The 11,900-nt window shown below is 39.9% G+C and overlaps 1 long non-coding RNA gene across 1 annotated transcript; it reads left to right on the top strand.

Moving 5' to 3' along the window:
* The first annotated feature begins 2,596 nt into the window (after window positions 1-2,596).
* LOC113116169 (uncharacterized) lies at window positions 2,597-4,094 on the top strand. Its single transcript, XR_003293983.1, has 3 exons — window positions 2,597-2,712; window positions 3,134-3,197; window positions 3,803-4,094. It is a non-coding gene; the product is annotated as an uncharacterized LOC113116169 (long non-coding RNA).
* The last annotated feature ends 7,806 nt before the right edge of the window (window positions 4,095-11,900 follow it).

The raw sequence follows: 11,900 nt of genomic DNA, 5'->3' as shown, positions 1-11,900 counted from the left end.
CAGTATCTCCTTCTCTTAATTGGAATAATGTCTGAAATATCTTCCTAAATAAAAAGATACAACTAAAGCAAAGAAACAACTAATAATGTTTTGCAATTCAGATGGCAGTGAATGTCTGCTAAGTAGTACAAACAAAAAAGTGGACAATACAAAAAAGGCAGAGTAAATATTTATGTCACTCCACTCTGCTTTTTTGGTGTTTTCCACTTACTGGTTTGAAATGAAATAGTAAATAATATGAAATGAAACTTAACCTGAAGACAGATCAGACAGCCCTGAGTCCGAATCCAGCTGAAGTTCTATGTCTTCTCCATCTGATTCACAAGGGTTTACTTCACTCAGGATCATTTCCAAGGCCTGCCGAGTCGTGAGTCTTCTCTGCATTTTCTTTTCTTGGAGAGGAGGTTCGTACACCACAGAATTCTTGAGGGCACTGAAGTAGTAGGCTATGTGCAGTGAGATTATCCACTTCAGCACAAAAGGAATTACCTCTCATTTGAGAGCAAGCTGCATGCAATTAGATGTGCTAATTCATACCTGTTTATACCTGGGCATGCCAATGTGAGACATGGTCAATCAAGTTCTCTGCTTTTAGCAGCCCTACCTCCCCCACACATACAAACAAGCCACCAGCAACCATTCACACACACACCCCCAACCCCCCTGCAGATTGCTCAGGTAATGACCATATTTACACATGAATTGATGCTAATGATAGCCAAAAGACTAGCCAGTTAGCATCCACTTGGCTAAAGGAGGGTTACAAATCTCTGGGACTTCTAGTGTTAAATGAAAATGAAAGGCAGCAGTGGTATTTGATGTTCTATTTTGTAAATGGAAAAATTGGAAAATTGCCATAGTCAAGGTGAGCTGACTGATGTTATCAAGTACACTGCTTTTTGCAGAATTACCTGATTTGAGTCATCGAGGACATCACACTCTCGAGTCGAATGCGCAAGTCTGAACTACTGAGGATGCAAGTCCAAATTTAGCATACTTTGTATTGAGAAATGTGTGAGGTTTTGGTTCCTGGGTAAATTTGTTCCTGGTACATTTGTTCCAGGTAATTTCGGTGGAAACACGGCATATGGTATAATGCTGGAATGGCTAACTGTAAGTTACCTAGCTGAGAAAGCATTACACCCAGCTCTCAGCTGAGAGAGAGGCTCGACCTACAGCCTGGTCATTAGAAATCCTGAAGGGTAAGTGTACACCAAGCTTAGCAAAAAAATAAAAGTGCATCAGCGCAGGGAGATCTCCTGATGTTTGCAGTTCTGAGACCAGCAGAGGGGATGCTTACAAAGCACCTACCCTAGAAAAGGACAGAAACACACAGGTCCCGGAAACACTGCAAATAAGGCTAGCAGATAGATTCACACAACCACCAGCACGTTTTGTATATTCAAATTGAATCATACTCCCCCAACATGGTTCCTGTACAGGAGACTAATCTGCTCGAAGAGTGAACATTTCACATAATTTCATATAAAAAAACAAAGAAAGAATATTTTCATGGCCACAAAAATGGACAATTCATTTGTTAGGCAGATAGATGCATGTAATTTGTGCACACAAGTTTTATAAGATATATACTAACACAAACTAGACTAACAAACAAACAAACATACACTCACATGTGCATACAAAAGTGGATGAATGAAGCCATTAGAGAAACCAGAAAATGCAGTTATGGATAGAGTCAGTTAACCACCTGAGTAAAACCATCAGCCCCATTTATAATGGGGTCTATAGCTTATACTAAACCTCTGTTTCGTTTAGTTAAGTGTACAATACTTGTATTGCCTTGGCCTGGAACAAGCATCAGGATACAGTTTTGGATTAAAGTCTTGATGGTTTTGAGGTTTTAGAATTGCGATCACGTTCTTCAAGGGTTGGAAATTCCAAAGAAGTTCTTACTCGATGGTGATTGGGAGTTTTTTTCCAGTGGAAAGTAAAAAAGAACTAAGAGAGACATCAGCTGAGATCCTGAGATCTTTTATGAATGGAAAGTCTAAGTAGAGGCCTGGCAGGAACTTAGAAGATTAGCTCAGCATCCCCATCATCTCAGAATCTGACAGAACCACCGACTGAGGGGCTATGTATTGGAGCACACTGGGGACGTCTGCACTTGCTCACCACCCGGGTCGCAATCAGAAGATTTCGCAGAAGACTTAGCAGAAGAACAAATTAGTGGAAATGTGCATGAGCCTTTTAAGATCTGAGAAGATTCATGCCTCTCAGGATGGGCTTTTCCAATCAGAAAGGCTAAAATTCCAAGTGGGAGGTTGGAAATACTGGGGAGTTTTATGGCCCTTTGTGTGAGACCATGGGGTAATTTGAATATGGAATTAATTTGGTGTTGATGCTAAATTATTGAAGGTTCTTAGAACACTAATATGTTGCATAGGTATAAACATATAATATAGACTCTTAATTAGATCATCCAAAGTCAAATTCATACAGAACAAACATTGTATATGTAGGTGTAACCCACCTAAAAAACGGGTTAACCAGTTAATTGTATTTAATTATTATCATTATTTACTCATACTTTACGTTATGAGTAATGGGGCTTTTATTTTTAAAATACTTTTTACTTTGTGGGAACCCGGAAGTAGCGAACTAAAATAGTTCCGTTCGCATAACACCGCCAAAATCAGATGGAGCTCTGATATGGTTTCTTCCACGAGTTAAGAAAAAAGTGAAGAAAAGGTATAAAAACCTGTCTGTTTTCCTGACAGTTAAATATGATTTAGTGGTAACACTTTAGAATAAGGTTCCATTAGTTAATGTTAGTTAATGTGTTAATTAACATGAACAAACAATGAATAATACATTTATTACTGTATTTATTCATCTTCGTTAATGTTAGTTAATGAAAATACAGTTATTCATTGTTAGTTCATGGTAATTCACAGTGCATTAACTAATGTTAACAAGCACAACTTTTGATTTAAATAATGCATTAGTAAATGTTGAAATTAACATGAACTAAGACTTATAAATGCTGTAGAAGGATTGTTCTTGCTTAGTTCATGTTAATTAATACATTAACTAACATTAACTAATGGAACCTTATTCTAAAGTGTTACCGATTTAGTTCGTTATTTAAACGCCTGTATATTTGTTTTAGAAGTTCGAGAGCCATCCAGAAATCGTTTTTATCTGTCCTGGCTTCTATTGGAAATCCTCTCTTGGTAAGCTAAAGTGTTCAATGATTGTGTGAGTGGAAAAAAACCACGAGGTGGTCATGCTAGCTCCAATTAGTGATTATTCAATATTTTCTGTTGTTTTGAAGGAATGTAACATGATAAAAGACATTTATTTCATGGTTTAAGGAGAGATGTAAACTAAATTGGCATGTATTACGAAATATGCTTTTGTAATATTTTTACATTGTGGTATATATGTGACAAAAGGTTAAAGTTGCATACAGGATAATGTAAAATATCATTTTAAGTTATTCAAAGTGGTTAAATCAGCAAATGCTGCAATTCATATAAATGTTTTTGAATTTAAAACTGTAATTCATTTATTTTGATCCAACATCTAAAAAATTCTATGTGAAAAAGGATTAAAAGCAGAGAGAAAAAGTTCATTAGTGCAATGTATTCCTATAATTACATTTCATTGTAATGACATAAGGTTAAAATGGTATATTCTGACTTTGATAGTTAAAATAGCTATTGTTTCTTCATGTGAACTATGCTATGATATTTTCTGAACAGTGATATAATGTTGTACAACACTTCAAGAACCAGTTGATATCATTGATTCTGGACTGAACCTGTTCTATATACAGGTCAGGTCTTTTTTTTATGAGGGGAGCAGAAGATCCAGAAGCTCCAGTCCTTGAATCACATCAAGTGAACCATTGATCCATAGATGGCGAGCCTTCCCAATGAGCCGTGAACTTTTACCACAGGATTCCGGAAGCTGTGGTAGGATTGTGTCAGTTCACCGAACCGGCATCAACAAGGTTTTCCTTTTTTTGAAGTATTTACCCTTGACTTTGACTATTCTTTTTTTTTACTGACTTGAACTCTGGAATTCCTAAGGACGACTTCCAAGGAACATTTTCAAGAAGGACATTTTATTTTATTAAAAAATTATTTTGGGCCCATAGGTGTTGTGTACACAATTGTTGTGAAGTGTTTGCTATATTTGTTAAACTAAAGTGTTACACATATCAAAACGTTAAACTGGTGTTGCTTGGTTATTACTGTACTTCTCAGCTCCTACGAACCTAGGGTGTACATCCTCAGAAGTGGGTTACATAAGGTTAAATGAATGAATGGTTATATCATAAGCATGCATAAAACAGTATACAATACAAAAGACAATATAAAAGAACAGAAATAATATACACAAGGATCTGAAGGATATGTGTGTTCATTTGAAGAAAGGTTTTCCTATGAACTAATTAAAGAAGAGTACATTTTTATGGGCATTATGTGTTTGTTTTAAAGAGACTTGTGTAGGAGCTGCTCTAACCGTATTCATTGATGCAATAAAACATATATAAATATAAAGTGTTATTTGATGGTTTGTCTTTGGTTGCCATGGAACCAGAGGTCCGTTCTGTCCTTTTGTGGTTTTAGTTGCATTTCAGGGGAAGGATCCATAGACCATCATATTTGGCCCTTTGGTTAGGCGAGGGGGTTTTAGATATAATTTGTTAAATACAAACCAGATTCCAAAAAAGTTGGGACACTGTACAAATTGTGAATAAAAACAGAATGCAATGATGTGGAAGTTTCAAATTTCAATATTTTATTCAGAATACAACATAGATGACATATCAAATGTTTAAACTGAGAAAATTTATAATTTTAAGGGTAAAATTAGTTGATTTTAAATTTCATGTCATCAACACATCTCAAAAAAGTTGGGACAAGGCAATGTTTACCACTGTGTGGCATCCCCTCTTCTTTTTATAACAGTCTGCAAACATCTGGGGACTGAGGAGACAAGTTGCTCAAGTTTAGGAATTGGAATGTTGTCCCTTTCTTGTCTAATACAGGCTTCTAGTTGCTCAACTGTCTTAGGTCTTCTTTGTCACATCTTCCTCTTTATGATGCGCCAAATGCTTTCTATGGGTGAAAGATCTGGACTGCAGGCTGGCCATTTCAGTACCCGGATATTTCTTCTACGCAGCCATGATGTTGTAACTGATGCAGCATGTGGTCTGGCATTGTCATTGTGACGAGTGGGGCGGGGCCGAGAGACGTGGGAACAGGAGCAAGGCCGGTGGAGTGATTGGAAATGAGCGACACCTGCTCGACCCACCGGTCTCGAGTCCCACGGAGGAGATGGAAGGATATAAAACAGGAACGACGACAGTGAAGGACGAGAGAGGACCAGGCCTGGGTTTTAGCGTGTGTTTTTTTATTTTTATTTGTGCACGTCAGTCGTCCATGAGGGGCTGACACGCAGTTTTGTCTTTATTTTGTAATTAAAGTTTATATTTGATTGCCGGTTCCTGCCTCCTTCTTCCCGTGATCATGGAGTTTTAATTTGTTACAGTGGTGCCAAAACCTGGGAAAGGAAGGAGTGCCGCTGCCATGCAGAGCCCGTCCTCCACGCCATTTGCAAATGTCATCTCATCCCTCGCGGCCCTGCACCAAGAGCAACATCAGGCCCTGCTGGACTTGAGAACTGATCAGGAGTGGCGGTTCCACACCATCCTACAAGCCCAGCAGGAGGGCCGCGAGAGGTTCTGGAGCTGGATCGACCGGGAGGTTCGTGCCGAGGCGTTCGTGCATTCACCTACCCCTCCACAAAATGGAACCGCAGGACAACATGTAAGTGTTCATAGAGCTTTTCCAAAAGTTAGTGGAAGCATGGGGTTGACCCCGCAACCAATGGCCAGTATGGGCTGATCCCCCTGCTCTCGGGCAAGTCCCAGGTGGCCGCACAACACCTACCAGTGGCGAACCTCCTGGTCTTCGACGACCTGAAGAGGGCCATCATTTAGCTGGTCGGCCGGACCCCAGAGCAGCATCGCCATCGCTCAGTCTCTCTCTCCCCCTCTCACCCCTCTCCTTCTCTCTCTGTCGCTCCTCCTTCCATCTCCTTTTCTCTTGCCTTGTATGTCCTACTCAGGTTCCCGCAGGTCACCGTGAGCAGTCCCCCCCGGGGCGGGGGGTAGAGCGCTGTCTCGGTAGTACCACCCGGCCTGTGAGGGGCGATGGGGTGTGTGATGAGTGGGGCAGGGCTGAGACACGTGGGAACAGGAGCGAGGTCTCGAGTCCCACGGAGGAGATGGAACGATATTAAACAGGAGCGATGACAGTAAAGGACGAGAGAGGACCAGGCCTGGGTTTTAGTTTGTGTTTGTTTTTTATTTGTGGGCATCAGTCGTCCGTGATGGGCTGACGTGCTGTTTTGTCTTTATTTTGTAATTAAAGTTTATATTTGATTGTCCGCCGGTTCCCGCCTCCTTCTTCCCGTGATCATGGAGTTTTCATGCGTTACAGTCATTTTGGAAAATGCAAGGTCTTCCCTTGCTTCACTCCTCATGCTTTATATGTTACCCTTGGGAGATCTCATCAGGAAACATGGTGTTAGCTTTCACTGTTATGCTGATGATGCTCAGCTCTATATTTCTTCACGGCCCGGTGAAACACACCAATTTGAAAAACTAATGGAATGCATAGTCGATATAAAAAACTGGATGACGAGTAATTTCTTACTGCTAAATTCTGAAAAAAATAATAAGAGTTAATTATAGGACCTAAAAACTCTGCTTGTAATAACCTAGAACACTGTCTAAGGCCTGGTTCACACGGGACGATTTTAAAATTGTCGGACGATTTTCCAAACCTGAGAGACCCCACACACGGCGATAAAAAATCACGGGTCTAACAGTTTGTGCTTTGTTTTTAACGGAAAAAATATATAAGAAAAACAAGAAAAGGTGATGGTCAAATAGGTGGAGACAACGCGAGCATGGACTTTACTTGCTACATCATGATATGGAGGCAAGTTGTTGTTTTATCTCATAGAAATGTTGTTACGTACTACACAGATTAATAACCGTTGAAATAAACGTTCATATATTCATTTCCATGTACTCTGGTGGACTGCAGTTGTGGATGTAGTTATGCCCATCGCCATGCCGCCGGCTGTTTAGATTTTGTTTCCCGGTACTTCCTCACCGCCTCGTCACCTCGCTTTCTGATTGGCTACACGCCACAGTCCACAGGCTGCATGATCGTTTGTCCTCGTTTGGGGGCACCACACACGAGAAGAAATCCGGCCAAATAAATCCATCATGTTGGATATCCCTGATTTGAGATCGGAGCGGTCCCGATGTCCTTCCTAGCAGAGGAGAGCAGTCTTAACACACCACACACGGCAGGAATATTTGATCAGATTATTTTACGATAATCGGAGCATCCTAAGATTGTCGGAAGGGGTGAATCGGGGCTAAAACCGGCCTAATTATCCTGCTGTGTGAACCAGCCTTAAGACTTGATGGTTGCTCTGTCAATTCTTCGTCATCAGTTAGGAAACTAGGTGTGCTATTTGATCGCAATCTTTCCTTAGAAAAAGCCACGTTTCTAGCATTTGTAAAACTGCATTTTTCCATCTCAAAAATATATCTAAATTACGGCCTATGCTCTCAATGTCAAATACAGAAATGATAATCCATGCATTTATGACCTCAAGGTTAGATTATTGTAATGCTTTATTGGGTAGTTGTTCTGCACGCTTGGTAAACAAACTACACCTAGTCCAAAATGCAACAGCAAGAGTTCTTACTAGAACCAGGAAGTATGACCATTTTAGCCCGGTCCAGTCAACACTGCACTATCAAACTACACCTATCAAACAATGTATAGATTTTAAAATATTGCTTATTACTTATAAATCCCTGAATGGTTTAGAACCTCAGTATTTGAATGACCTCCTTTTACATTATAATCCTCTATGTCCACTACATTCTCAAAATTCAGGCAATTTGATAATACCTAGAATATAAAAATCAACTGCGAGCAGGAGATCCTTTTCCTATTTGGCGATTAAACTCTGGAGTAACCTACCTAACATTGTTCCGGAGGCAGACACACTCTTGCGGGTTAAATCTAGATTAAAGACCCATTTCTTTAACCTGGCTTACACATAACATACTAATATGCTTTTAATATCCAAATCCGTTAAAGGATTTTTAGGCTGCATTAATTAGGTAAACCGGAACTGGGAACACTTCCCATAACACCCTATGTACTTGCTACATCATTAGAAGAATGGCATCTATGCTAATATTAGTCTGTTTCTCTCTTATTCCGAGGTCACCATAGCTACCAGATCCAGTCTGTATCCAGTTCAGAGGGTCACTGCAGTCACCCGGATCCAGTACGTATCCAGACCAGAGGGTGGATCAGCACCTAGAAAGGACCTCTACTGCCCTGAAAGACAGCAGAGACCAGGACAACTAGAGCCCCAGATACAGATCCCCTGTAATGACCTTGTCTCAGAGGAGCACCAGGACAAGACCACAGGAAACAGATGATTCTTCTGCACAATCTGACTTTGCTGCAGCCTGGAATTGAACTACTGGTTTCGTCTGGTCAGAGGAGAACTGGCCCCCCAACTGAGCCTGGTTTCTCCCAAGGTTTTTGTCTCCATTCTGTCACCGATGGAGTTTCGGTTCCTTACCGCTGTCGCCTCTGGCTTGCTTAGTTTGGGTCACTTCATCTACAGCGATATCGTTGACTTGATTGCAAATAAATGCACAGACACTATTCAACTGAACAGAGATGACATCACTGAATTCAATGATGAACTGCCTTTAACTGTCACTTTGCATTATTGACACACTGTTTTCCTAATGAATGTTGTTCAGTTGCTTTGACGCAATGTACAGGTCCTCCTAAAAAGATTAGCATATTGTGATAAAGTTAATTATTTTCCATAATGTAATGATAAAAATTACATTTTCATATATTTTAGATTCATTGCACACCAACTGAAATATTTCAGGTTTTTTATTGTTTTAATACTGATGATTTTGGCATACAGCTCATGAAAACCCAAAATTCCTATCTCAAAAAATTTGCATATCATGAAAAGGTTCTCTAAACGAGCTATTAACCTAATCATCTGAATCAACTAATTAACTCTTAACACCTGCAAGAGATTCCTGAGGCTTTTAAAAACTCCCAGCCTGGTTCATTACTCAAAACCGCAATCATGGGTAAGACTGCCGACCTGACTGCTGTCCAGAAGGCCATCATTGACACCCTCAAGCGAGAGGGTAAGACACAGAAAGAAATGTCTGAACGAATAGGCTGTTCCCAGAGTGCTGTATCAAGGCACCTCAGTGGGAAGTCTGTGGGAATGAAAAAGTGTGGCAACTGCACAACGAGAAGAGGTGACCGGACCCTGAGGAAGATTGTGGAGAAGGACCGATTCCAGACATTGGGGGACCTGCGGAAGCAGTGGACTGAGTCTGGTGTACAAACATCCAGAGCCACCTTGCACAGGCGTGTGCAGGAAATGGGTTAGAGAGAAGCAGCACTGGACTGATTTTGGAGCACTTCATGCTTCCATCTGCTGAAAAGCTTTATGGAGATGAAGAATTCGTTTTTCACCATGACCTGGCACCTGCTCACAATGCCAAAACCACTGGTAAATGGTTTACTGACCATGGTAGTACTGTGCTCAATTGGCCTGCCAACTCTCCTGATCTGAACCCCATAGAGAATCTGTGGGATATTGTGAAGAGAAAGTTGAGAGACGCAAGACCCAACACTCTGGATGAGCTTAAGGCTGCTATCGAAGCATCCTGGGCCTCCATAACACCTCAGCAGTGCCACAGGCTGATTGCCTCCATGCCACGCCGCATTGAAGCAGTCATTTCTGCAAAAGGATTCCCGACCAAGTATTGAGTGCAAGACTGAACATAATTATCTGAAGGTTGACTTTTTTTGTACTAAAAACACTTTTCTTTTATTGGTCGGATGAAATATACTAATTTTTTGAGATAGGAATTTGGGTTTTTCATGAGCTGTATGCCAAAATCATCAGTATTAAATAATAAAAGACCTGAAATATTTCAGTTGGTGTGCAATGAATCAAAAATATATGAAAGTTTAATTTTTATCATTACATTATGGAAAATAATGAACTTTATCACAATATGCAATTTTTTTAGAAGGACCTATATTTTGTTTAAAGCGCTATATAAATATAGGTGACTTGACTTGAAGAGTGTATGCTTTCACCATTAATGCACCGCGATAGCGCGATATCGTCAATATTGTTACATCCCTAGTCATAGGTGGGTGACATAGCAACCAGGAAGATATAAAAGCATGTGTGGTGGAACAATCATCAGCTACTAGGAATGAAGCGAACTCTGGCAGGGATGCCGGAAGTATGGCCTTGAGATGCAGCGTCTTGTTCCCTTCAGGGAACCATGGTTACACATGTAACCTGGGATGTTCCCCTTCAGGAACTCGAGCTGTGTCCGAGAACGCTTTTGGGAACGAGAATGCACATGCTGCCAGACTTGCAACTCCCTTGCCTAGTGTGTATATAAGAAGCACACCTAAGGCAAGAGAATAGAAGAGCTGGGAGTGGCTCGCAGATCTAGACCATAAAATCTGACAAATGTGAGGGACGTGGACCAACCGGCTGCGTTGCAGATGTCCTGCATGGACACACCTGACAGGAAGGCCTTAGAGGCCGCCATACTGCGGGTAGAGTGAGCCTTGACTCCCAATGGTGAGAGGAGATCAGAGGACTCATAAGCAAGAGTAATTGCATCCACTTTCCACCGACTGAGGGTCTGTTTTGTGGTTGGAAGACCGCTCTTAGGGGGACCATAGCATACTAGAAGTTGGTCCACCTTTCTCCACATGGCAGTTCTGTGGGCGTATGCGTCTAGTGCTCGCACTGGACACATACAGTTTAGCTTCTACTGGTCTTGCTCCCTAAAGGGAGGGGGACTGAAGGCCTGCAGTACGATAAGCTGTGGGGTAACTGAGGGTTAAGTTATATAACAAGTTAAATAACTTATTTTATAACCAAAATAACTAAACATTTAAAACAATAAAGCAATACAGAAAAGTTATTTTTTTTACACATTAAAGTGCAAAAAAACTCTAAAAACCAATTGGTATCACTTTACAGTAAGACCTCATTAGTTAACCTTAGTTAATGCATTAACATGCAAGGCAAGATTATTTATAGCACATTTCGTACACAATGGTAATAATAAAAAAAAGTAATGTAGAAAAATAGTCACAAAAATGAATAAAACCAGAAATTTAAGAACTTGAAAATGAAAATGATTAAAAAAATTGACTTAACATGAATTTAAGACAGTTTAAAAATAGAAAATGATTTTAAATAAAATACAGTGCAATCAGTTCGGACATCACATAGTGCTCATTCAATAAATGCACAGCTAAACAATGAACAATAGCTACATTTGATATAGATGTTATTAATCTTTGTTAAAAAATCTTAAAGGTTTTAGGACATGTCAGCTCATTAAATAACACAGTTGCAACTTTCAATTTTAACAATGTGTTTTTAAATATTGGAATACCTAGGATTAATGACTAATTAATTAAATTAATCAATTAAAGATTAATTAATTCATTGGCAGTTTATGTTAACTAATGAAGCCATAATGTAATGTGTGAATGAACAATAAAAGATCAAAACACTTTCAAACAATATCTAGGACATTTGTAGTCCAGATTTTTTTTTTTTTTAAATGAATGTTTGAAGATAAATAGCCTATTAAGTCTAAATATTTCAGTAGTTGGCACTGTAATAAACACCATAGGGAATACACAAATCTGAATGGTTATTTAAGATTATTTTTATGTTTACAGGGTAAGGGCTGCATTTAGCGGAATCTGTTGTCAGAGAGTGAATGT

The sequence above is a fragment of the Carassius auratus genome, chromosome 16 (genome assembly GCF_003368295.1).
Source record: "Carassius auratus strain Wakin chromosome 16, ASM336829v1, whole genome shotgun sequence".
NCBI lineage: Eukaryota > Metazoa > Chordata > Actinopteri > Cypriniformes > Cyprinidae > Carassius > Carassius auratus.
This window is presented reverse-complemented; position numbering and strand designations above follow the sequence as displayed.